Source organism: Diceros bicornis, chromosome X (assembly GCF_020826845.1).
Source record: "Diceros bicornis minor isolate mBicDic1 chromosome X, mDicBic1.mat.cur, whole genome shotgun sequence".
Classification (NCBI taxonomy): Eukaryota; Metazoa; Chordata; class Mammalia; order Perissodactyla; family Rhinocerotidae; genus Diceros; species Diceros bicornis.
Window position 1 is genome coordinate 125,164,813 of NC_080781.1, and position 26,466 is coordinate 125,191,278.

Consider the following 26,466-nt stretch of genomic DNA (forward strand, 5'->3'; position numbering starts at 1 on the left):
TTTTGAGTCCTGCTTCTCAATGGTAGCTTATATTTCACTCTGCCTTGCCTTAGAGGTAATCATCTCAGTGTCTTTTCCCTTTTCCTACCTCCACCCTGGCTAGGATGTAAGGTTTTAAGGCCGTTAGGTCAATAATAATTATAATTATCAATTACTTAACACCTGCTAAGTACCGGTCATTTTGTAAGAGAGTATTTTAAAACTGCAAAATAACTCTCTGTCAGAGGCCTCGTCATCCCATTTCGCTGAGGCTCAGAGAGGTCAGGCAACTGGCTTGGGATCTCCCAACTCACAATACTATTAACCTGACTCAAAGCCCACATTCCATCCATTCCACTCCCCAGCCATATGCTCTCCTTGAGGGCAGGGACTAAGTGTTCAGTAAGTTGTCGAATGAATATGTGCATGAAGGACTATGTGTTACTCTGCTCGTGGTATCAATAATGAGGTGCTAAAAAAAGGGCTTGCCTCCAGGCTAGTGCCTCTCCTCTTGTGGCCTCCCAGAGTGGGTCACTCAGGTCTCCTTTCCCTCAGTCTTTGTGTACTGTGCTATGGCCCTAGTTGTCTGTTCCTTTCCTGTCAGTCAGCTAGCTAAGCTTATAAATGAACACACTTAGATGCTATTGTGTTAATGGATGCTGATAAGATTTTTTTCATTTATTCATTCATCATTTGCATATAAAATATTTAACGTACAGTGCCAGGCACGTAGGAAGGACCTTATAAATATCTGTTGAATAAATGTGCTAAACCTAGAACAAAATTGTTTGTGGCAATAAATGAAAGGGACACAGATACTGTTAGGTTAGAGCTATTTTTTAGCAAACACATCCAGGTACCAAGGAATGTGCTAAATCAGGGACACCAAGGTGACTAAGACAGACGTGGTCTCTGCCCCCATGGAGCTTACTCTCTAGTAGGTGACACATTTGTATTTTATACTAGGGTCTACTTGAATCAATGTCCTAATCTAAAGGAGTAGGCTAAAGAAGATATTCTAGGGCAGGGGTAGGGAGAGATTGAAATTACCATGCAGGGCTTCTTGCCATTGTGCTTCATTATGAAGCATGGATTCTAGGCTTCAAGTATCCCTAGAGGCTTTCGCTTCCTTCCCCTTTTAGTTCAGTTATTCTCAACTGGGGAAGGAAGTGGGCAGACCTCCTTAGGACGTTGTAGCATCATTTGCAGTGAGTGCTCTCACCACTTAAAAAATTATAGAACCACCAAATGAAAACATTCTCATCATAAAAAGCTTCTAATAATACCAATGTCACCTTCCGACTTTGCCTCAACCCCATTCTCCAGAAGTAATCACAATTACAGTTTCTTGCATCTCCTTTCAGACATTTTTCTCTGCATTTACAAAATCATATGTACATATACACATATATAATGATTTTTTAAATATAAAAGCAACTGTTTTCTGTATGTTCTTCATTAAATAGCTTTTTAGTCTAACAATATATCTTGGATATCCTTCATTATTGCCACATATAGATCTACATTCTTCTTCTCTTGTTCTTGTTGAGGAAGATTCACCCTGAGCTAACATCCATTGCCAAACTTCCTCTTTTTGCTTGAGGAAGATACACCCTGAGCTAACATCTGTGCCAATCTTCCTCCATTTTGTATGTGGGTTGCCACCACAGCATGGCTGCTGATGAGTGGTGTAGGTCCATGCCTGGGATCCGAATCCATGAACCTGGGCCACTGAAGCGGAGCACACCAAACCCAGCCACTACGCCACGGGGCCAGCCCCTCTTCTTCTTTTTATTAAAAAAACTTACCTGTTCCGTTTAAACTGCTGTATAGTATTCCATTGTACGGATGTGCCACAGTTTATTTAACCATTTATATACTAATGGATATATAGGTTGTTTCCAGTGTTTCCTCTTGTTAACAATGTCTCAGTGAACATCCTGGGCCATCCTCCTTGGCACATACGTATCAATATTTCCCTAGCGTAACTATGTGGAAGTGGAATTGTTGGGTCATGGGGTATGCATGTCTAAAATATTGCCAGATTTCCCTCCAAAGTGGCTGAATCAATTTACATTACAACCAATAGCGTATAGATGCCCTTTCCCTACAACTTTGTCCAAAATGGATATTATAAATTTTTAATTGCTCCCAATTTGATAAATATAAAAGTTAGTCTCTCATTATTTTATTTTAAAATGTTCTGATTATTCGTGAATTTTGACAACTTTTCATATGTTTATTGGCCATTTGGGTTTCCCTTTCTGTGAATTCCTTGTTCATATCACTTATTTATTTTTTTGTTCCTTATTGATTCATTGGAACTCTTTATATACTCCAGATATCAATTATTTGTTACATATGTTGCAAATGTTTTTGATGATCTGTCACTTGCCTTTTAACTTTACTTATTGTGTCTTTTTATGTACGAAACTTTTAAAGTTTTATGTAATCAGCTTTGCTTATTTTGTATTTTATGACTTAGGAATTTTGGTTTTGCTTTAGAAGGTCTTTCCCACCTTAAGAATATGAAAATATCATCCTATATCTTCATACAATATTAAATATTTTTACATTTATATTGAGTTCTTTAAGCCATCTGAAATTTACTTTTGCATATGGTATGAGATAGGGATCTAACTATTTTATTTTCTCAAATGAATATCCAACTGTCCTTACACAATTTCCTGAAAAGCCCATTTTCCCCCACTGATTTTAAGTACTACCTTCACCATGTACCAAAATTTTCATGCATATACAGGTCCATTTTTTTACTCTATTCTGTTCCATGGAGAGGACTTTATCAAAGTACCCATTGCCACAGCCATTGAATGGAATATTTGCACAAATACTGTTGATCCTTTAATACTTATTCCATTCTTTCAAAGAAAACTCAATGCTATTCACAATTTTTTTTAACTAGGTAGAATATTAGTAAAAATATTTTGTTTGAGAATATTATAGCCACTTTCAATGACCTCAAAGTTACTTTATTCCAATAAGAGATTAATCATTATAATAAAATAAAATAAAATCAGAAAAGATTAAATATTGGTTCATGTAGCCACATTCTTATTTTTCCCATTAATATGAAAGGATATGCTGAGCAAATTTTTATGTCAGAAGATATTGGACTTTATACTTGATCAACTGACCTAAAGGACCTAAGACTGTCCTACTTTATTCACATCTTGAAAGCAAATCTTACTCCAGACATTAACTTCTGAAAGGTCCTTTTAGAAACAGGGTTAAAGAAAAATATCTGCAGAATGCAACATGGTACAAAGGGAGAAAAAAGATTATTCAGAGCACCATTTTTTGTAAGCACAGAAAAAATTTTAGAAACATTTATAATGATGCTGGAAATAGCTTTCTCCAAAATGATTATCCGTCTATTGAGTAGAATAGTTGCATTTTGCATCTCAAATGTTTGTGGCTTTCCTATAGGAATGTGTTAGTTTTGCTTTTGTGTAGGACACCAGTACATTGTGTAGATTTTCCTCATGGAAAGTGATGAACATTATCTAGGAAAAAAATGATTGTGTGTTGTAGCTTTCAGTGGTGCCCTTTTGGCTTTTGATGCGTGGCTTTTGATGCACAGTTGATGACTTGGCGTCATATTTCCAGTACAGGAAGATATAGAGTCAGACAACCTTGGTTCTTGTTTCAGTTCTACCACTTACTTGCTATGTGACTTTGGGTAAGTCGTGTACCTCTTTGAGCCTCAGTTTCCTTATCTGTTCAACAGTGGATCAGACCACTGGTCTGCCTATTTCACCTCAGTGAATCAAATTATTATGAGAATCAACTGAGGAAATGAACAGAAAAAAAAGCTTTAATCACTGTAAACATGAAATAAAAAGAGATCAAGGGCTGGCCTGGTGGCATAGTGGTTGATTGTGCACTCCACTTAGGCAGCCCAGGGTCCACAGGTTTGGATCCCAGGCATGGACCAATGCACCGCTTATCAAGCCATGCTGTGGCAGGCGTCCCACATGTAAAGTAGAGGAAGAGGGGCACGGATTTTAGCCCAGGGCCAATCTTTCTCAGCAAAAAGAGGAGGATTGGCAACAGATGTTAGCTCAGGGCTAATCTTCCTCACCAAAAAAAAAAAAGAGAGAGAGAGATCAATATTAAAGGACACTTGAAGAATATGCTCTGATGGTCTTCAAACACTACAAACCAGCAGGAAAGGGGCTAAATGGAGACAAGGGAAAAATAGCCATGAGAGAAAAATGGGGAGAAACATAAGAGGAAGAAGGTTTGTGGTAGAAAGCACAAGGTCCAAGGATTATTTTACCCCCTCCCCTGCTTGTTACAAACCTAACAATAGGGAACCTCTAAGTGGAGGATTTTAATATTATAGTGTAGTAGTTAAGAGGTTTAGAAAAAGGAAGTCTGATTCTGGTGCACTAGAAGTGTCAAGGTATTGGGGGATGCGGAGAGGGAAGTAACACTTACTGAGTGCCTACCACAGGCCTAGCACTGATGCGACATGGTTTACATACATGATCTCATCTAGTCCCATCAAGAAACTTGCAAGTTTGGATCTTAACCCCATTTTACAGATGAGGAAATAGATTTGTGAATGTTCTGTGCCCCCTGCTGGCTAGCACAGAGAACTGATCTAGCTCTTACCCACCAGCTCCTTTCTTCCAGCTGAAGAGTCTGAATCTCTACATCTGTCTATCTTCTCATCTTTAATTGCTTAACTACACCTCAGGTAATCTCTCTTTCATACATATAGACACCTCTATGCTTTTTAATTGTTTTTTTTTTCTGTTTTTACATTTTTTACTTATTTATTTATTTATTTATTTCCCCCAAAGCCCCAGTAGATAGTTGTATGTCATAGTTGCACATCCTTCTAGTTGCTGTACGTGTGACGCGGCCTCAGCATGGCCGGAGAAGCGGTGCGTCGGTGCGCGCCGGCGATCTGAACCCTGGCCGCCAGCATCGGAGCGCGCCCACTCAACCGCTAAGCCACGGGGCCCGCCCCTCTATGCTTTTTACACATCTTTTTTGTTAACTTCTATATGTTGTCCAATCACATTAAGAAATGTTGTTCGTCCTTAATTTCTTTGAGCCTTGGTTCATTCATCTATAAAAATGGAACAACTCAAAGGCTAGATGTGAGGTTTACATTTGATTATGTATGTGAAAGCATGTTGTAATCTATAAATCTATAACCTCTAAATTTAAATGTAAGATATTGTTACTTTTCTCTAGAGAATGGTCATTATTGGAGAAAGATATTTTAGGGCGTTGTCTTTGACCATATTCTATTCAAATATGTATCAATAATTGGCAAAATGTAATAAAAACTATGCCTAGCAAATTTATATATGCAATAAATCTAAAAAGCATTATAGAAATTTTGACAGGTTGAAACAATTGGATGAAATTATATTTAAACAAAATAAATGTAAAGTTTTCCTTTAAGTTCAGAAGATTGCAAAAGTACAGATTTGGGGAAGACTGAACCTATTGGTATTAACGGGAAAACACTGTTTTGGTTGTGTTAGTACTGTAAGGCAGCTGTCAAAAACCTAAGAAGCATGTAGGACATGTTAATAGAGATGCAATGTCCAGGTCAGGGGTGGTGATGGCCCCACTAACTCTTCAGAGACAAGCTGAACTCATGTGTCATGCTTAGTTATGGGTATTACATTTTAAAGAACACTCATATTATGAAAACTTTCAAACATACACAAAAGTGGAGAGAATAATATCATGAACAGCCACAATACTCCTCTCTCGAATTCAACCATTGTTAACTTTTTGCTACTTGCTTCAGCTAGCCTCCTTTAGCTGTCTTGCTGGGGTATTTTAAGGCAAATTCCAAACCTCCTGTCATTTCACCCCTAAATACTTCAGTATGCATCTCTAAAAAACATGGGCATTTTCTTATATAACCACAATGGCATTATCACACCTACCAGATAAACAATGATTTCTTATTATCATTTCATGTGCAGTCCTTATGCAAATTTCCCATGTTGCCTTAAAGACAATTGGTTTGTTAGAAGTGGCATGTAACCAAGGTCCCCTACATTTGTTTGTAATGTCTCTCAAATGTCTTTTAAACTCGAGGAGTTTCCCCTCAATTACTCCCATTGTCTTCTTAAAAAAAGTCAGTTGTCCTTTCTTATATTCTGGATTTTCTGGTTGCTTTCTTGTGGTGCCATTTGCTTGTTCCTCTATCCCCCAGATTTCCTATTCACTTGGAACTAGCTCTAAAGGTTTGATCAGATGCAGTTTATAGACATTTCTGGCAAGACTATTTCATGGGTCCTGTAGTGTACTTCCCATTGCATCTCGTCAGTAGGTGCGCAATGTCTGCTTTATCCTACTCTTAAGTGATACTAAAATTACTCAGTGGGCTCAGGTGGTGACAATAGGCATTGTATTTTCCAAAGAGTCATAGAAAAATTGGAGTATGATCCAATGAGGTAGACTGATGGTGAGAGGATGGAAACTCTGGTGTCAGGAATATGTGAAGAAATTGGGAAGAGGAGACTGTATTAGTTTTCTATTGCTGCCATGATAAATTACCATAAATATTGCAGCTTAAAACAACACCTATTTATTATCTCACAGTTCTGTAGGTCAGAAGTCTGGGTACGCTTGACTGGGTTCTCAGATCGGGGTCTTTGAAGGCCAAAAATCAAGATGCTAGCAAGGCTGTGCTCCTTACTGGAGATTCTCGGGAAGAATCTGCTTCCATGTTCACTAAAGTGTTGGCTGAATTCAGTTCCTTGTGGTTGTAGGGCTGAGGACTCAGTTTGTTTGCTGGCTGTCAACTGGGGCCAGTCTTTGGTCCTAAATGTTGCCTTCATTCTTTCTCATGCTTTCCTCGTGGCCTCCCTTCAGTAACAGCTGGTTGAGTTCCTCTCAAGCTTTGAGTCTTTCCAACTTCTGCTGCTGCATCTCTCTTGCCTCCAGTTGGAGAAAGTTCTCTGCTTTTTAAACCTCATGTGATTAGATTGACCTGGCCTGGTTAATCCAGGCTAATCTCCCTAATTTTAAGGTCTTTAACCTTACTTTCATCTGCAAAGTCCCTTTTGCCTTTTGCCATGTAACGTAACATATTCACATGTTCCAGGATTTAGAGCATCGACATCTTTGGTGGACCATTCTGGCTACCACAGTGGGGTTAGGGGTGATGGAATGTGCTGGTTCAAAGTTATAGGGAGGCTGGCTCGGGTGCAATATATCTCAAGACTCTGTGAAGACCTCCACTCTGCTATAACAGAATGGCCTGACCAGTGGCAGCATGTAAGCAGAGATTGGCTGACCCATATGTCAGCCATGTGGGAGGCACCTCCCTGCAATGGTTCATAAGTAGACAGTATAAAACAGTGGTTAAGAGCAGACTCTGGTTAACAGTGGCTAAGAGCCAGACTACCTAATGTCGAAACCTGAGTTTGACTTTGGCAAATTATTTAAACTCTCCACGCCTCAGTTTTCTGATCTGTAAAGTGGAGATAATAGTCCTGCTTTCAAGGGTTGTTTTGAGATTGGAATGAATTAATACTGAATTGAATGAGTTAATAAAATGTGCAAAATGTTTAAAACAATCCCTAGCATAGAATGAGTACTTTATGTATTAGCCATTATTTTCTGAAAGGGACGAAAATTTGTGAAAGTCACTTGGAAGTTCAAATTCCTGTAGACATGGAGGGTGGTGTTTCTCCATAGTTGTTTCTATCATTTGTGTAAAGGCAGTTTATATATTTGCAAACTATTTTCTTAACACACAGGTTAATAGACTCTTGATTACCAAAAAAATCATTATATGTCATTACAAATTAAAAATTAGATGAGTTTATTTCATATTTCCTAAGAAACAAACAAAAAAAAAATTCAAAGTTCTTTACATTGTATCCAAGATCCAGCTTACCAGCCCAAGCTCACCTTACAGTGCAGCCTTTGGTCTGGTTACGTATCACCTCTGAGCCTTTGCTCCTGCTGTATTCTTTTTGCCTAAAATGTCTTTTTCTTCTATCCTCTGCTGGTTTTCTCTCTACACGTTCTCCAATACTTAGTTTCAATGATTTCTTTTCCGTGAAGCTTTTTCTCAATCCCCAAAGTCAAAATCCATTTTTCTTCTACTGTTCTGCTTGTGTTTATAATTTTTTGTTTACATGTATGTTTTTCCTATTAGACTATAAGCTTATGAAGGACAGGGACTTGTTTGATTTATTTCTGTATCTCTGTGCAGTGCAGCTTTTTTAACGCAATAGACTCAAATATTTGTTGACCATGGTCTGCTTGAAAGACCACTAGACCTGGAGTCAGAAAAACTCCTTTGTTTTTTGTCTAAAAAACTTTGTGTCCCAGCTCTGCTACTTAGTAGCTGTGTAACCTTAGGCAAATATTTAACTTCTCTGTGCCTCAATATCTCCATCTTAAAAATGATCGTAATTGTACCTCTCTCACAGGACATTAGTTTATAACATATATAGAAGTGCTTAATATTGTCCATCGTGCCTAGATATATGGCATAAGAGACATTTAGTTTCTCTCTTCTAAAGTATACACCACTAAATACTGGACTGTAATTTAATGATGTTCAAATACAAAGAGTTACAGCACTAAAGTCAGGATCATTTTCCTGATTGTAAGATCTCTTGTGAGTTTTTCATGTTTTTCCCCACAAAGAAACCCCTCACTTTCAAAATAAAGATTCCATTCAGGGCCAGCCCAGTGGCATAGTGTTTAAGTTTGTGTGCTCCGCTTTGGTGGCCTGGGGTTCACAGGTTCGGATCCCGGGCGTGGACTTAGGCACTGCTTATCAAGCCATGCCATGGCAGGTGTCCCACATGTAAAGTGGAGGAAGATGGGCACGGATGTTAGCCCAGAGTCAATCTTCCTCAGCAAAAAGAGGAGGATTGGCAACAGATGTTAGCTCAGGGCTAATCTTCCTCACACAGACAAAAAATAAATAAATAAAAATTAAAAAAAAAGATCCCATTCAGTATCTTTAGAAGCCAATTTATTCCATATTCTCTAAAGGCTAACTTGATGGGTAAATTTAGATAGCTAGATAGGTAGATATATAGAAATATAGATACATCTCCAGAAATTGTAGATTTAATAACTTTGACTATATAAAAATATGAAATTTCTGCATGAAAAAAAAATACCGTGAACAATGTTTTTAAAAATTCAATAAGTGGGAAAAATATCTTCAATGCATACAATAGAGGGTTAACTTTGTAAATATATAAAGAGTTCTTAAAAATTGATGTGAAAAAGTGAAATAACAATAGAAAACACTAGGTAAAGCATGTGAACAGTCATAGAAAAAATATGAATTGATAATAAAGATAGAAAATATGCTCAATCTCATTTATAATTAAGGACATTCAAATTAAAACAATACTGAGATGCTATTTATTTTCCTCATCAGATTGTCAAATATTAAGAAGTTGGATGAAGAGCCAGTACTAATCGTGGTGTAGGAAAATGGACACGCTCACACACTGTTGCTAAGAAGGTAAGCTGGGCAGTCTCTTTACAGGATAATCTAGCAGGATCAGTGAAAATTAAAATGATGGGCACTCTTTGACTCAAAAAATCCACTTCTAGTAATTTTCCTTAAAGATAATTGCATGTTTGAGATATACATACACATGCACATATACATATTCATTACATCATTTATAATAGCAAAAAACTAACAAACTGGAAATAGCCTAAATGCGCATCAAAAAGGGGCTGTTGAAATAAATTATGGTGCATCCATGTAATGGAATACTTAGCCATTAAAATGAATAATCTATTTGTTGTTATGAAGAAATGTCTAATAAATATTAAGTACAAAGTCTTAGGAGTAGGGTGTAATTTATTTGTATAAAAGAACATACATGTATCTATATACCTGTATATATCGAGTTTCTTTCTTGAAGGATACATGAGAAACTCTTAAAAGTGATTATCTCTAAGGAGTGGGACAATTGTTGAGAAGAGGTGGAGAGAGGAGGGGGGAAAACTGTCGTATTTTAATCTTGCTCTTTCTTCCCCCTCTCTCCTTTTCTCAAGGGCATGCAGTACTGCTATAACAACAACTAGTCTTAAAATATTATGTCAAGGTCTCATTGGACAACTAGATAGTTTGGAAATATTGTACTCTTTCTCAACCTTGAAGTTAAAAACATCACAACTTCCATACTTCGAAAATAGTAACTTATGTTGATTTTTGGTATACATAAACCAACTTACTGTTTGATATACTTTTAAGAAGAAACCATCAGAAAGTAGATGACAAGCTCCCAAGGCAGTACTTAAGTCATAGTAAATGCTCAATAAATGTTAGCTATTGTTGTTGTTATTAATCCTTGATGGTTATCACTCTTCCATTAACTTGCTGCATGACCTTAACCATGTCACTTCTCTTCTCTGGGCCTCATTTTGTCCAATTGCACAGTAAGTAGAATCGGACTAAATAATATGATGTTCTTGACTCTTTTGGACAGAGTTTCCTCATCCTCCGCTCTGCTTCCCCTCTCTTGGCTAGAAAAGTGGAGGGTATGCTATAGATTACCTAGATTTCTGACTGCTCCTCAAGGAGCCCACACTGATTTTCAAGAGGCTTAAACATAGTGCTGTGTGATAAAAGGCCCACTCTGGCTGGGTGTTATATTGTGGTCTCTCCTTGAAGTTAAAAATAAAGATACTTTTTCACTTGAAGTGATGAGGAAAGACTTGTAATGTCATCTAGTCAAGAAGCGGCTTGGCTTTGGGGACAACGGTGAACTTATTTTAATCTAGCGTGAGGGGAAGTGAAGTCATGAAATTTCAAGTTATAAGGTACCTGAGAGGCCACAAGGAACAGTGGTTTTTGTGATGAAATCCTACATCACAGAGGTATTCATAGGAGAAGATAGGATGAATATTACCCACTTATTAAATTAAGCAAAGGAATTCTGTCACTTACTGGGGAGCTAGAGTTCATTTTATTCCTTAGGGAAAATATTCCTTTTGATTCTATAGAAAGGGAGGGTCTATCTCTTCCCAGTCCTTCTTGCCCCTTCCCTTATACAAAGGACAGTGGTACAAGAATATTCCTTGATGTTCTTTAAAATTATTTTGTCTACTACAGTGATCTCAGAGAGTTGTTTTGGGATCAGTGTACATGAAGGAATCAAGGTGGCCATGAGAACAGGCAAAAGCAAATGCAGGTTTCATTTCTTCCTCCAGTTCCATAGTCATCTGACTATGACTGTTAATTGATGTCTCTATCAAATTTTAGAAGTCTCTGCAATATCTGCCATGTAAGTTAGACAAAAACACCCATGACCTCAAGTGAGCTATCAGCTCCCTGGCCACAGAGCTCACCATGAAGACTTGGAGCATTTCATTATGTATTTCAGTGGGGGAAATAAATTAAAGAGACCAAACAAAACTGCAACTACAGCAAAGAAAATTATTAGGATTAGAAATGACTGAAGAAAAAAATCCAAAGTATTTCTGCTCTTTTCTTTTCATTCTGTTTTCTAGTCCCACTTGCCAAAAGGCAGGTAAAAGATGTTTGTGGAGTTAAAAAATATCACCAGGATCTTGACATTTATGATGATAAGAACAAACCCTTCAATCAGTGATACTAACACCCTAAGTACCCAGGCACTCTGTCATTCAACAGAGACGATTTTCTGCTACAGGGAGTCGGGATGCTGGCCATACACTATTTAAGCACTAAAGAAGACAAAGGGTCCTCATTTTATGTCAACCGGTCTTTTCTATCATCTGCCCTCTGCCCCAGGTTATTCCAAACACGGGTAATTGCTCTTCTCAAGTTCTGAGCTCTCTCCGAGCTTTACCTAAAAGGTATTTTCATATAATAACAAGAACGAAAAGAGTAATACTACTTATAAATAGGAACAGCTTCCATGTGATATGTGACAAGTGGCATAATAGAAGCTTTCTATGGTATCTCATTTACGCCTCCTATCAACCCTGGAAGATTAGCTTATTTATTTCTGTTTTATAGTTAGAGAAACTGAGATACAGAGAGGTAAAATATCTTAACTGAGATCACTCGGCTAGTAAGCTGGAATCTACATTCAGATCTACTTTGAATCTAGACGTGCTCTGCTTAACCACTATACAGGCTGCTGCTCCACGATCTCCACTGTTTACATGTATGTGTGAGTGTGTCAGGAGGATGGGAAGGAAATAGCTTTATTGGGCTTAATACCAACATCCAATGAGACAGAAAGTAAAGGGGCATCAGTATATAACACGCAAAATGAATATCGGATGATTTAAATCTCCCTGGAAGAGATGAGAGCTGGCTGTCTTGCCTGCTGCCCACCTGTTGAAAACAGCCCCTTGAGATGGACTTTTTCGTTGAGATTCTTGAGCCCTAGATAGTGAACCCTTGAACCTCCTTGCCTACCATGTTTCTACTTGTGCCATCTTTGGCCTCACTAGCCACTTACACTGGCCATTCCCCAGTTAGGTCCGCTACTCCTTACCGTGTGAGTATCACTACTCTCCTCCATTTTCTCAAATCTCCACCCTCCACCGTTTCTCCCTAGGTTGTGGTTTCCATGACTGCCCTCTTTTATATTTTTCTATGTAGAAAAAAACTCTGAGGTGTGAAAGCAAGTTCTTCTGGAGAATTCCACCTGGCCAAATGCAATCTGCTTCTCAAAGGAAGCCTATAGAAGTCAACTCCGGGTGCGTTTGCAAAATTGCCCTTTACTAATTTGGAGACGTAAGGTCTGAGAGCTTGAGTTTCTACAGAGAGAGTTGTGTGGGACCAAAACAGTCCTGGGAATGGTTTTAAAGCTTCATTAAGATAAAACTCACAGAGAAATGTTAGAAAGATCTCAGTTCTCATTATACACTTTGTAAAAAAATGTCTTTATGGATCATTCAGTGTGGGCAAAGAAAATGTAGGCGGAAAGGAAATTTCCCATTTAATTAGCTGTGGTAGGCAGAATTCTAAGACAGCCCCCAAGATTCCTGTCCCCTGGTATACATGCCCTGTGTAATCTCCTCCTCTTGAGTGTGGGCGGGGCTTGTGAATATGATGTGTTTTCACTCCTGTGATCACGTTATGTTCTATGGCAAAGGTGAAAGAATTTTTCATATGTAATTAAGTTCTAAAATCATTTTACTTTGAATTAATCAAAAGGGAGAATATCCTGGGTGGGCCTGACCTAATCAGACAAGCCCTTTAAAGAATGTCCAGGCATTCCTTGGAGGGAGAAGTTTGAAGCAAGAGAATTGCTTTCCTGCTGGCTTTGAGGAAGCAAACTGTCATGTCGTGAAGAAGGTCACATGGCAGGGAATAGCAGGCAGCCTCTAGGAGCAGAAGGCTTCAGTTCTACAACCACAAGGAACTGAATTATTCAATAACCAGTGAGCTTGGAAGAGGACCTCAAGCCTGAAATGAGATCACAGCCTCAGCCGACACCTTGATGTTACCCTGGTGAGACCCTGAATAAACAACCCAGCTAAACCATGCCCAGACCCCTGACCTATGAAAACTGTGAGATAATACACGGGTGCTGTTTTCAGCCACTAAGTCTGCAACAATAGAAAAGTAACAGTCATTCTGCATTTTCTCTCATTCTTTTCAGGATTATGTGCACGCTGTGATACAGGAACATTCTGTATATGCAAGTGAACAGAGCGATACAGTCCACAGCATTATTTAGACATGTACCCGGGCAATGGTATGCACTTCAAAGAGTACTTGGTGGATATAGAGTAAAATCAATGAAATGTTAAAGATTAACGACCTTGCTGAAGTGATATCTGGGGGAAATTAGTAACACCTGGCCTACAACTTCTTTGCTTTAAATCAGGGACTTATAATGTTTCACAATTATACTACTCCTGTGTTCCATCTTATTCACCAGCTCCCTATCCATTTTATAAACCAATTTACAAACACGGTTCCAACTTTCAAGTATTCATTCCTGTTTGACTTTATGGCTGTCCCCTCACATGGTCACCATTCTTTTTTCCTTAATCTTGGCCTCATCGCTACCTCTTCTCTAGCTTTCCCCAGAATAAACATTTTCCTTTTAGGCATGTACCTGTTCTTTCAAATTCAATCTCATGCCTGTGGTGTTTTGTCATGTCCTCTTCTGGAGTTGTAAAACTTATCAAGGGAATTGTGGGGAAGATATTTGTATGTGCTGTACTCCACTAAAATGTTTTAGACAATCAGGCATGGTTTTGGAGTTATTGACTCTGAAGAAAATTAGGGAACTTTCATTTTCTCAAATCTCCATCCTCTTCAGTTTTTCCCTGGATTGTGGTCTTTGTGACTGCCATCTCATATATTTTTCTAAGTAGAAAAGAACTCTGTGAGGTGTGTAAACAGGTCCTTCTGGAGGAGTCCATCTGGCAATGCAGTCTCCTTGCCAAAGAAAGCCTGTAGAAGTCAACTCTGGGTGTGTTTGCACGATTGTTCTTTGATTTGTGCTCCAAAGACAAATGACAATCCTATTCTGATGTGATCAGGCTTTAAAAAGTTAGCTGCCATGGAAAAGGTATGTTGTTTCTCTATGTTTCTGGTTAATGTAATTCTTTTTTAAACTTTTTTATGTTAAAACTTAAGGGGAAAAAACTCAAGTGTAGCAAGATCCATGATTGTTCAAGACTAGTTAGGAAGTGTAAGTGTCAGAACACAGTCACTGGGTTGCTAAGGAGTGCAGAACAAAATAAGACATCTATGCATTGAAAGGGAGATTGTCATCCAGAAAGACAATGGGATTCATCCCCTTAATGGAAATATGTAATTAACAAGCTGCTGGATGTCAGTCTGTAGTGAGAACCATGCTTGGGCTCTTGCCTCCTATAGAGTGGCAGTCTTGTCACTGTCTTCTGGCCCCCAGTGGGGGTGGTACAGATACAAGTACAAAAAGGAGATTAGCTTCCCCACCCTCAAGGAATCTTTGATGCTTGAGACTACAGTCCAAGCTATATGAATAAGTAGACAAGAATGACATTTTCCTCCTCGACTGTTCCTTTTCGATTTTGATAAATGTTTTTGCTGGGTCTATTCATTAAAACAATAATCACAAATTAGGGGAAAATGGTCTGCCAGTATACTTTGTTGCTGTTAATTCTGCTACTGCCTAGTATGTATGCATGATGAATGCTTCCTCTAGCACTTGTATAGCTTTTTACAGTTTTATATTGCTTTACATACGTTATCTAATTTTGATTTTCATTCTCAAAACAACACTGGAAAGCCAATATAATATGTAGGACAGGTATTATAATCTTATGTTTACCAATGAGGAAACTGAGGCTCAGAGAAAGTTAGGCAGCTTGTATAAGGTCACATGGCTACCAAAACGGAGGAAAGATAGACTTTAAATGGTCTTAATGAAGAATCCTAGTAAAACATGTATACATAGACACTCTCACATACTTGTGCTCATATGCACACACAAACACACACACACACCCCTGCCCTTCTTGCCTCTTGTTTTGGCAATCTAAGCATATTTCCTGTGGGGTTGGACAAATCCTGCTGATGCCCAGGCTAGCTGAACTCCTGGGAAAGCATTGCCTATGATCCAGGGAGAGACAGTGCTCTCCTTTCTCTGCCATGTGGTGGCTCTAACATTAGGAAGAGTCTAGTGGCCTGACATCTTAAGAACTTGCCTTTTCTGCTTTGGAGAGCACACTGTAGGGATGGGAGAGGGTGGGATTTGGGCATGGATACTCATCCTTTTTTTCTCTAGCCCCCAATGCCCAGGTTGACTATGGCCTCAGGTCCAGACTAGAGCTTCCCTATTTAGTTGACTGTTAATGTGAATCAATTTAGCACGGTTACGGAGACTCTAGATACAAGCAAGTAATAACAAAATGCATCACTCCATTCTTTCATCCTTCTCAACCGTACAGCCATCCATTATTCAGCCATTCCACTGTGTTCCAGACACTGAACTAAGAACTGAGAATAAAACTTGAGATAAGAAATATTCATGCTACAGGGAGCTTACAGTTGAGGGGCTTCCTCTGAATGAGCCTACAAAAACTAGTGTGACAAATAATGGGTTTATGAATGGTATTCAGTGCATTTCCTGTTTTCCAACGAAGTATCCCTCCAACTCAACCCCCAGAGGAAGGGATGAGACATTTCTTTGAAAGCTCATACTTTACACTAAAGATTCATATAAAAATCTATATTTTACTTTATAACATATGTGTTTATTTTGGTAACCACTCCTCTCTCTCAATATCTAATAAAATTGCTGGTCCAGAAGGTGCTCCATGTTTATGCTATGGTTTCAAGTCATTCCCAGTGCATTGCTAGGGGTATATGTGCCCAAGTTTAAGTAGCTTGATAACTGAAGTCCAAGGTCACTTCTCGCTGAAACCTTGTATGGGTCTTGTATGAGTAAGGTCCCAGATCCTGGATCCATCACTATCTTCTCTTGCCAGTATCTTTAATCAATCTCCATGTCCCACCTCCATCCTGCTTATTATTCACAAGTGACAAACACAATTAGTTTTTTCTTTAGTATAAATAAAAATATTGACTCAATTGAGCACTTACTCTGTGGCAGGTACTATGCTCAGTGTTTTCATACATGTCTCAATTTAGTCTTAAAATCCAGCTCACGGGGTAAAAACAATTATAATCACCATTTTCCAGATAAGGAAATTGAGAATCAGAAGTAAAGCAAATTTTAGGATAAAACAGGGCATTTCACAAAATGTTTCAAAATGCTACTGGCCTCTGAGGACTATACTCCCAGGCTGCTGGGGGCTATATAATACCTTTTCTTTGCCATGGGAGCATTTGGGTAAAATATTTGCAGAAACAATAGACTAGCTGATATTTAAGGTTCTCTTCAGCTCTGACATTCTAGAATTTCATTGACCCTCTTTGCATTTAATTATGTTGATTTTTTCTTTCTATTCTTTGCTCAGCTCAAAAATATACGCCTCCTTTGTCCATTCATAGGAGATGGACTATTGAATACAGAGCACCATAACAAATTCTTGCGATTATTCAGATGTCACGCTAAAATATTTATCATCTTGTTAAATCTCAAGCTATCACAACAGCTTATAGTGCGACAATGAATATTATACTAACACCACTAAAATAGATATACCCAAGAATAATGCTTGTTAAGCTCATAATGATTCTGTTCTCAAAGGACTTGCAATTCCTCTCCTTTATGCTCTTGGATTGCCTACCATATCCTGCAGGTTTGGGTAGACTCCTCTTTGGTCTCATGTAATAGACGATATTCACAAACTGCGATGCAGCCCTCATCATGCCAATCAAGAATGCAAATAGAGAGCTAGCTGACTGTGTGATCTGAATTTTCTGCTTGTTTAGAAGGATATAAACATGGAGGAGAATATGGATCTGCTGTGTAATGGCTGAAAAGTAATCAGACTTTTCATTCAAATTAAGTCAGAAAAGGTTATTTCAATATTTCACTATACCTTTCATTTAACACATTTTTTCTTAAATTACTAAGCTACTCACTGAAGAATTCCTATAATTTTTTTTAAATGGAAAAAAATCAGTAGTTAGAATCATTTCATTTGAAAAACCTTCTAAACATAAGGTTATCATAGACAGTATTCTGACCTTCAGTAATACGTGCTATACATTCTGCAGAATGGTCCTGGGCACTTGTTCTCTTGTTAATGCTGAGTTGGCATATATTTCACTCCTGGATTATCAACTGTCATGGACTTGAGAGACAATGGGAATAAGAAAATCTAAACCAGGCCTAAAATAAAAGTGATTTCTCTTTGGTGATTTAGAAGACATATCCTTTTCTTACGCTCATTGTTGTAAATCTGAATTCTCTTTGTGTAGCAGATGTGAGAAGTTAGCTTGAGAATATACTGACCTGATGACAAGCCCAAAAGTGGCCTTTTAGAACAAGCCCGGAGGATCGGTTTGTTTATGTATCATTCCTCTCTCCCCAAAACAGAATGTATGATATCCAAATTGATAACCTCCTGGGCCACACAATGTGGGCGCCTTTCTGTAAACATAATTATTACCTCAAGGGCTGAAGCAGGACTTTGCCAAGTTATTTGCTTCCTTTTCTCGAAATCTTCCTCTAGATATCCTTAGCTTGTCGTTTGACTTTCTCGTATTCAGAAACAATTTTTTGTTATTATTTTTGCACCAAGAGAGCTTTCAGGTTAAGCCTACTCTACTATCTGCTTCTTTTACCTACATCAAGTTTGTTGATTGGGCAATTTCACAAATTTACACTATTGTGGTTTAGAATAAGACTACCACACTACATTACAATCAGTTTTTGCTGAAGGGATCTCTATCACTCATGGCCTATGGTGCCTTTGTTTGAATTGGAAAAGGGCCCCTCCTCACAGACACAGGTGCATGGCTTGGTGAATGGAGGAAGGACTACGGATTTCAGCCTCCACTTTCTCTCTCTGCTAACTGCCCTTGTGCACTGAACCACCTGTACAGCCATATGCAGCGACTTGCTTCTGTACACCTAATACCAGTCCCAAGTTTTCCCTAAGCCCTTATTAAATGTTTGAGTTTGAATAGAATTTTAGGCGCAAGTGACAAAAGACACATGGTCTCCTCTCTGCTCTCCTAGGATTGAGTACTGAACACTTCAACTTTCTCATAGGATCTTTCTGCTAAATATTTCACATTCTATATAAAGCCCTGGTCCAAAGATTGAAACCATGGCTAACCCTAGTACTGGAAGAGCTCTCTTCTTATAAGCCTTTCCTTTTTTTATAGTCCTTTCTCTAAACATATTAAACATGGTTAAACAATTTGGGAAAAAACCCTCTTGATCTATTAATTGAATTATATTTTTCATTGTAAACAATGGATAAATGTGTGACACCTCAAAAAGTTCTGAAATTACTATATATTACAATCACCAAAGGCTTCGTCCTATGTGAGTCTGTTGCAGGAAGAAAAACTAACCCAACTTGTTTTTTTTTCCCATATAAAATTCTCAGCGGTGGAATCCCCTGTATCTGCTGGGGTTAAGCAAGGGTAGTGTATTTTCATCAACCTTGTAGGATAATTATTTTCAAGACTGATCCTGTTCAGGTATTACATGTCCAAATAAATCACCAAAAAAATGTTCCTAGGATTTATTCTGTTCTACTCCCAGTTAACGAAATCACAGACTCATAACTGTTAGAGCTGGATAGAGCCTTAGAAATGATGCAACCAAGTTTCCTCAGTTTACAAAGGAGGCAACTGAAACCTAATGAGGGAAAGTGACTTGCCCAAAGTCATACAAAGGAAGGAGCGTGAGACGAGAACTCAAGTCTTCATAATTCCTGTCTGGGGCTTGCTTGCTCTCCTCCTCCCTTTCCCCAATAATCCCCTAGGAATTAAAAATCCAAGTTGATGTCTATTTGAACTTCGTGGTTCAGGAGTGTTAGGAAAGGGTGGGATTTGGTGGAGCTTTTAGGGTTCTGTCTCACTCTTTGGTATGCACAATTAATCTTAATCAGTCTAACAAAAGCATTAAGCAAACTGAGCTCTAAATTTTCACTTCCAATCAGAATGCCACTTCTAAGCTCGTCCTTTATAATAATCCTAGACCTATCACCATCCTAGCTTCGCAGTCCCTGGACCATTTCATCCTAAATTCCTCCTTATCGACTCTAGCTCAATCACTAATCAGTGTGGCTATATCCAGAGTTTCCCAATCATGGCAATATTGACATTTGGGGCTGGATAATTCTGTGTGGTGGGGGCTGTCTTGTGCATTTTGTGGTGTCTAGCAGCATCCCTGGCTTCTACCCAATAGGTACTAGTAGCATCCCCTCATCCTCACACATTGCAAAACGTCTGGGACCAAGTTGCCCGTGGTTGAAAACTACTGGACTATATCTTATACTTCACCATCAGAGGCCCATCTGAAATGAAGCTAACATGCTTTGTATATCCCAGTTAGAAGTGTAGATGTGTGTGCAGGCTCACGTGATTGTGTGCGTGTGTATATGGCATGACTTATGGTTGTTTGGATTTCTGCTACTTTTTTTTTTGTTTTTTTGTGAGGAGATCAGCCCTGTGCTAACGTCTGCCAATCTTCCTCTTTTTTTTTTTTTTTTTTGCTGAGGAAGACTGGCCCTGGGCTAACATCCGTGCCATCTTCCTCCACTTTATATGGGATGCCACCACAGCATGTCTTGCCAAGCAGTGCATCGGTGCGCGCCCGGGATCTGAACTGGTGAACCCCGGGCCACCGCAGCAGAGCGCGCGCACTTAACCACTTGCGCCACTGGGCCGGCCCCCTCTGCTACTTTTTTTATGAGCGTGCCCAGGGTCACCATAGTGACCAAAAGACAGGAACCATTTGTAGATGCCAGTACCTGTAGATCTCAGGTAAGGGCTGGAGCTATGTTTATTGACAACAAACTATGTACCAGGTTGCTTAGCACACATTATCTATTTTTTCCAGCTTTATTCGGATATAATTGACATATAACCTTGTGTAAATTTAAGGTGTACAACCTGTTGATTTGATACACTTATATACTGCAAAATGATTACCACCATAGTCAGCTGACATCTTCGTCACATCACATAATTACCATTTCCCTTTTGTGGTGAGAAGGGTTTCTGCTACTTTTAATCAAAGGAGTCTTAACTAACACACTGCAAAGGGATAAAAATAAATATTGAAGATTGCTATAGACTGAATGTGCCCCCCCTCCTCAAATTCATATTTTTAAACTTAAACGCCAATGTGATGTTATTAGGAGGTGGGGCCTTTGGGAGGTGATTAGGTCTTGAGGGTGGAGCCCTCATGATGGGATTAGTGCCCTTATGAAACAGACCCCAGAGAGCTCCCTCACCCCTTTCACCATGTGCGGACACAGGGAACAGATGACTGTTAATCAACCAGAAAGTGGACCCTCACCAGACACTGAATCTGGTGGTGACTTGATCTTAGACTTCCAGCTTCCAGAACTGTGAGAAATAAATGTTCGCTATTTAAGCCACCTACTATGTGGTATTTTTGTTACAGCAGCCTGAATAGAGTAAGACAAAGATGTTCAGTGAATAGAAAATAATATGACCAGGCATAAGATCATCACATGGGAATGTCCTAAGGAATTGCTAGAGGTGAGATGGTGGTTTGATGCTCAACTTCCCAGAGGGCAAAGGAAAGGAGGAAAACCTAATCAAACAAATTAATCAAATTATCTCATATGATGCAAGCAAATTCCTTTCTCCAAAGAGAAGGCCAGCTTTTTAGATACGGGGATCTCTGAGAATTATTCTTTGGATACTTGTAAAGAGAATACTTTCTTGGTACTAATGAAATGCAAATTTTCTCTTTTTAATTCTTCAATACAGGCTGATGTCTTAACGCAAGCAAACATTCCAGTAAAAGCAATGCCAAATATTGACATCCAAAGATAAATTTCAGATTATGGTTCCCAAACACCTGTCTGCAACAGCTTCAACAGAATTTCCTCGGCCTTTAATTGGGGGCGTGTGTGAAGGCATTGAATATTAATTTCTTGTCATTTCTCTTGCTTATAAGTGATGGCAGTGATGTAACGGGTACCATGAAGGCTCATAGTACACATATTTCACCATAGATTGCCATCTGGATTCTCTGGTATCTGAGTCTAAATTAGGATAAAACTGTGGTTGTGAGGTTAGGCTCTAGGATCAAATCCTGGCTCTACTTCTTAGATGCGTGATTTTGGGTGGATCTTTTAACCTTTTGAGCCTCAGCTTTGTCTTATATAAAATGGGGATTCTAGTAGTACCTACTTCAGAGGGTTGTTGTAAGAGTCAATGAGAAAATCCACTTAAAAGAAATTGGCACATCATGTATGCACACTAAATGTTAGACATTGTTTTTGTTTTAAGCTCAAAATTCTTGGGGCTGGCCCAGTGGCTCAAGCAGTTAAGTGTGCATGCTCCGCTTCGGTGGCCCGGGGTTCGCGGGTTCTGATCCCGGGCACGCACTGATGCCCCACTTGTCATGCCATGCTGTGGCGGCCTTCCATATAAAGTAGAGGAAGATGGGCACAGATGTTAGCTCAGGGCCAATCTTCCTCATTAAAAAAAAAAAGCTCTAAATTCTTAGACAGTCAGCTCCAGTGACTATCACGCTGTAGTTTCCTGGCTGACGAGTGCACAATTTTCTTAACATTAAGTTCTAACTTCCTTTGCATTGTGTGCTCTAGTGTAAGGGCTTTAAAATGATAACAGGGGCTGGCCCGGTGGCGCAAGCAGTTAAGTGCACACGCCCTGCTGCGGCGGCCCCGGGTTCGCAGGTTCGGATCCCAGGTGCACACCAACGCACCACTTGGTAAGCCACGCTGTGGCGGCGTCCCATATAAAGTAGAGGAAGATGGGCACAGATGTTAGCTCAGGGCCATTCTTCCTCAGGAAAAAGAAGGGGAGGATTGGCATCAGATGTTAGCTCAGGGCTAGTCTTCCTCACAAAAATATAAATAAATAAAATGATAACAAAGATACTATCTTTTAAAGTAAGATTTATCAAGTTCTTTCTTCTTGTTATATTTTAATTTCTTAAATTTTAGGAATAAACTTGCTTCATGCATTATAAAAACAAAGATGGTAATTTGTCAGTAACTATTTGTCCACAGTACAGAAACTAAAAAACAAAAAAATCCATATTTTGATAAAAACAGAAAATCAAAACCATGTGGTCTCATATTCAGAGACTTCCAAGAACACATGCTGATCTGTAAATAAAGATATGTAGAAACAAGAATGTCCTCACACATAAAAAAATACACAAACTCAAAACCAAAACAGATAGCTATCCTCTTTCTGATCTAAATCTGATGGACTCAAAGTGAGATATAAATTAGCAGACAGTATGTTTAAAGTAGACAGCTGCTAACAAATCATGCAAAAGAATCATTCTTGAAAATTAACCAAGGCAAGAAGACACCAAGCTAACCCTAACTGCGCCATTTTTAGGGCCAAATTTAGAGGATTAAGGAAGAAAACATTTGAAATGTTTATGTAGATAAAAGCTTTATTTAAAACTTTTAAAATAGATTACTACTTATATACTATTATATAAATTATTATGGAACCATAATCATCTTTCTCTTAATATAGGTAAAAGCTAAAGTAGTACTTAATCATAATGCATTACTAAATTAAACCTTTTTCTTTTTTCTTTCTTTCTCTAGAAGCTATTAACAAACCTTGGTTTGAAGGCCAACTCTGCCACTTATTGCTATGAGGCCTTGAATAAAAGTATATTTTAAATGCATTTTTTAAACTTTTACATTTACTTTTTTTTCATCAAATTAAAACATGCATAGTTTTAAAAATCAAATATTGGGCTGGCTCCGTGGCTTAGCAGTTAAGTGCACGTGCTCTGCTCGTGGCGGCCTGGGCTCAGATCCTGGGCGCGCACCGACGCACAGCTTGTCCGGCCATGTTGTGGTGGCATCCCACATACAGCAACTAGAAGGATGTGCAACTATAACATACAACTATCTACTGGGGCTTTGCGGGAAAAAAAAAAAGGAGCAGGATTGGCAATAGATGTTAGCTCTGGGCCAGTCTTCCTCAGCAAAAAGAGGAAGATTGGCATGGATGTTAGCTCAGGGCTGATCTTCCTCACACACACACACAAAAAAAAAATATTATTCAAAAGCTTATAATCAGAAAGAGCAGTCCCCTGCCCTTTGCCTTCTCATTACCTAGTTTTATTTAATATTTGAAAATTTATTATGTTTAAAAAATTACACAAGTAATATATGAATACATTCCCATTGGGAATGATTCAAGTCATTCACAAGTACAGAAAGCGAACATTCAAGGACTCCTTTCACATTCTACCACCTTATTCCACCCTCCTTCCTGAAGTAGACATTGTCATCAGTTTGATGTGAATCTTTACAATCCATTCCCTGTGGATTTGCATATAAATGCACTTCCAAATTTGTTTGTTTCCGTTATTGAGATCATACCATAAAAATTGTTTAGCAACTTTTTTTCTCTCACTGAACAATATGCCTTGGAGACTTTTCCATAGTAGTGCATACAGACCTACTTCAATTCTTTTAACCACTGCATGATACAGATGTATGGTTATTTAAGAACTGATGAACGTTTAGACTTTTTGCAACTAAAACTAAAGCAGCAGAAAACATCTTTGTCCTTGTTTTTTGTTTTTTTGTGAGGAAGATCAGCCCCGAGCTAATATCCATGGCAATCCTCCTATTTTTGCTGAGGAATATGGGCCCTGAGCCAACATTCATTGCCAGTCCTCCTCCTTTTTCTCCCCAAAGCCCCAGTAGATAGTTGTATGTCATAGTTGCACATCCTTCTAGTTGCTGTATGTGGGACACGGCCTCAGCGTGGCCGGAGAAGCCGCGCGTCGGTGCGCGCCTGGGATCCCAACCCTGGGCCGCCAGTAGCAGAGCGCGCGCACTTAACCGCTAAGCCACAGGGCCGGCCCCCTGTCCTTGTTTCTTTGTATGCACACCTATGCTGGGTCCAAAAGTGTGCATACAGTGTTCCCCCCTTATTTGTGGTTTCAGTTACTCATGGTCAATCACGGTCCAAAAATATTAAATGGAAAATTCCAGAAATAAACAATTTATAAATTTTAAATTGTGTGCCTTTATGCGTAGCATGATGAAATCTCTAGCCATCACACTCCATCTCGCCCAGGATGTGAATCATCCCTTTGTCCAGAGGATCCACACTGTGTATGCTACCTGTCCAGTAGTCAGTAGCCGCCTCAGTTATCAGGTCGACTGTCGCGGTATCGCAGTGCTATGTTCAAGTCACCCTTATTTTACCTAATAATTGTCCCAAAGCTCAAGAGGAGCGATGCTGGCAATTCGGACATGCCAAAGAGACGGCGTAAAGTGCTTCCTTTAGGTGAAAAGGTGAAAATTCTCAACTTAAGGAAAGAAAAAAATCGTAGGCTGAGGTTGCTAAGATCTACAGTAACTTTCATTGCCTTATATTGTTATAATTGTTCTATTTTATTATTAGTTATTGTTGTTAATCTCTTACTGTGCCTAATTTATAAATTAAACTTTATCGTAGGTATGTATGCAAAGGAAAAATCATAGTCTATATAGGGTTTGGTACTATCCACAGTTTCAGGCACCCACTGGGTGAGTTGGAATGTAAGTATCCCCTGTGGATAAGGGAAAACTACTATATTTTATATTTTGATAGCAACCGAGAAATTTCTTTCCAAAGGGGTCATATTATTCTATAGGCTTCCTGCAAAAGTGGAAAGTTTTACCAATCCAATGGACAAAAAAAATATTGTTGTTTTAATATTGCTTTCCCTGATAACTAGTGAGATTATATATGGTGTCATTTAAATTTCTTCTTCTCTGAATGGTATAATCGCATCATTTCCAACCCCTTCTTCATAATAGATTCTTTGTCTTTTCCTTGAGAGATTTTTTTTCCCGTATATCCTGGATATGAGTCCTTTGTCATATATATTGCAAATATTTCTCCCAATCTGTCACTTCCCTTCCTAACTTAGTTCACAGCATTTACTAATTAATAATATAATTAAATCATATAGTTTATTATAAAATTTATTGATTGCATAATTAAAATCTTCATTCATTTTCTTTATGGATACTTCATTTGAATCTTGCTAAAAGATTTTCCTCACCCTATGATAAAAATATCCTCCTACATTTTCTTCTTAAAACTTAATATAGTATTCAATTACATCACTGACATTTAGTTCTTTAATCTACCTAGAATTAATTTTTTTGTATGGTATCAATTAGAACACGAACTTTATTTTTCATATTGTACGGTAAATTATATCAATATCATTTAATACATAGTCCATTTTTTCTTTTATAATTTGAAATGCTACTTTTTCATCTATTAAGTGGTCTGGCTCTATAGTCTATCTCGTTGATCTATTTGTCCATTTTAATTACTATACCTTATTTTAACTTTATAGCATATTTTAATATCTGATAGAGCAACCTTTCGTTGTTCTTTTTCGTCCATCTTTTAAAAATAATTCTTGTGTATTTCTTTTCCCCCAAAGCCCCAGTAGATAGTTGTATGTCATAGCTGCACATCCTTCTAGTTGCTGTATGTGGGACGCAGCCTCAGCATGGCCGGAGAAGCGGTGCGTCGGTGCGCGCCTGGGATCCGAACCCGGCCGCCAGCAGTGGAGCGCACGCACTTAACCGCTAAGCCACGGGGCCGGCCCAATTCTTGTGTATTTTTGTTTTCCAAGATGAATCAATATAAAATCAGTTTGCCAAGTTTCATAAAATATCCATTGGAACGATGTTTGTGATTGCACTGAATTTACAGGTTAATTTAGGGAGAAATGGCATCTTTAAAATATCAAGTTTTTCCAGCTGGGATCATGGTACATCTCTCCTCTGAGATCTTTCTTTGTTTATGATCTTTATTTAAATGTTATAGTTTTCTTCATATAGATCTTGCACATTTCTCAGAACTTCTCTCATACCTGGGGTAAAGGTGGTCTGCTTTGGGCCCTGCTT

General features: G+C 38.6%; 1 long non-coding RNA gene across 2 annotated transcripts in view; it reads left to right on the plus strand.

Moving 5' to 3' along the window:
* Window positions 1–13,061, plus strand: part of LOC131401486 (uncharacterized) — an 84,009-nt gene extending 70,948 nt beyond the window's left edge. The window contains exons 7-8 of one of the 2 annotated variants that reach the window (XR_009217692.1): window positions 9,395–9,481; window positions 12,569–13,061. This is a non-coding gene — a long non-coding RNA (uncharacterized LOC131401486). Of the gene's footprint in view, window positions 1–9,394; window positions 9,874–12,568 lie in introns of those variants that run through there. The other variant, XR_009217691.1, reaches the window with a different exon arrangement.
* The last annotated feature ends 13,405 nt before the right edge of the window (window positions 13,062–26,466 follow it).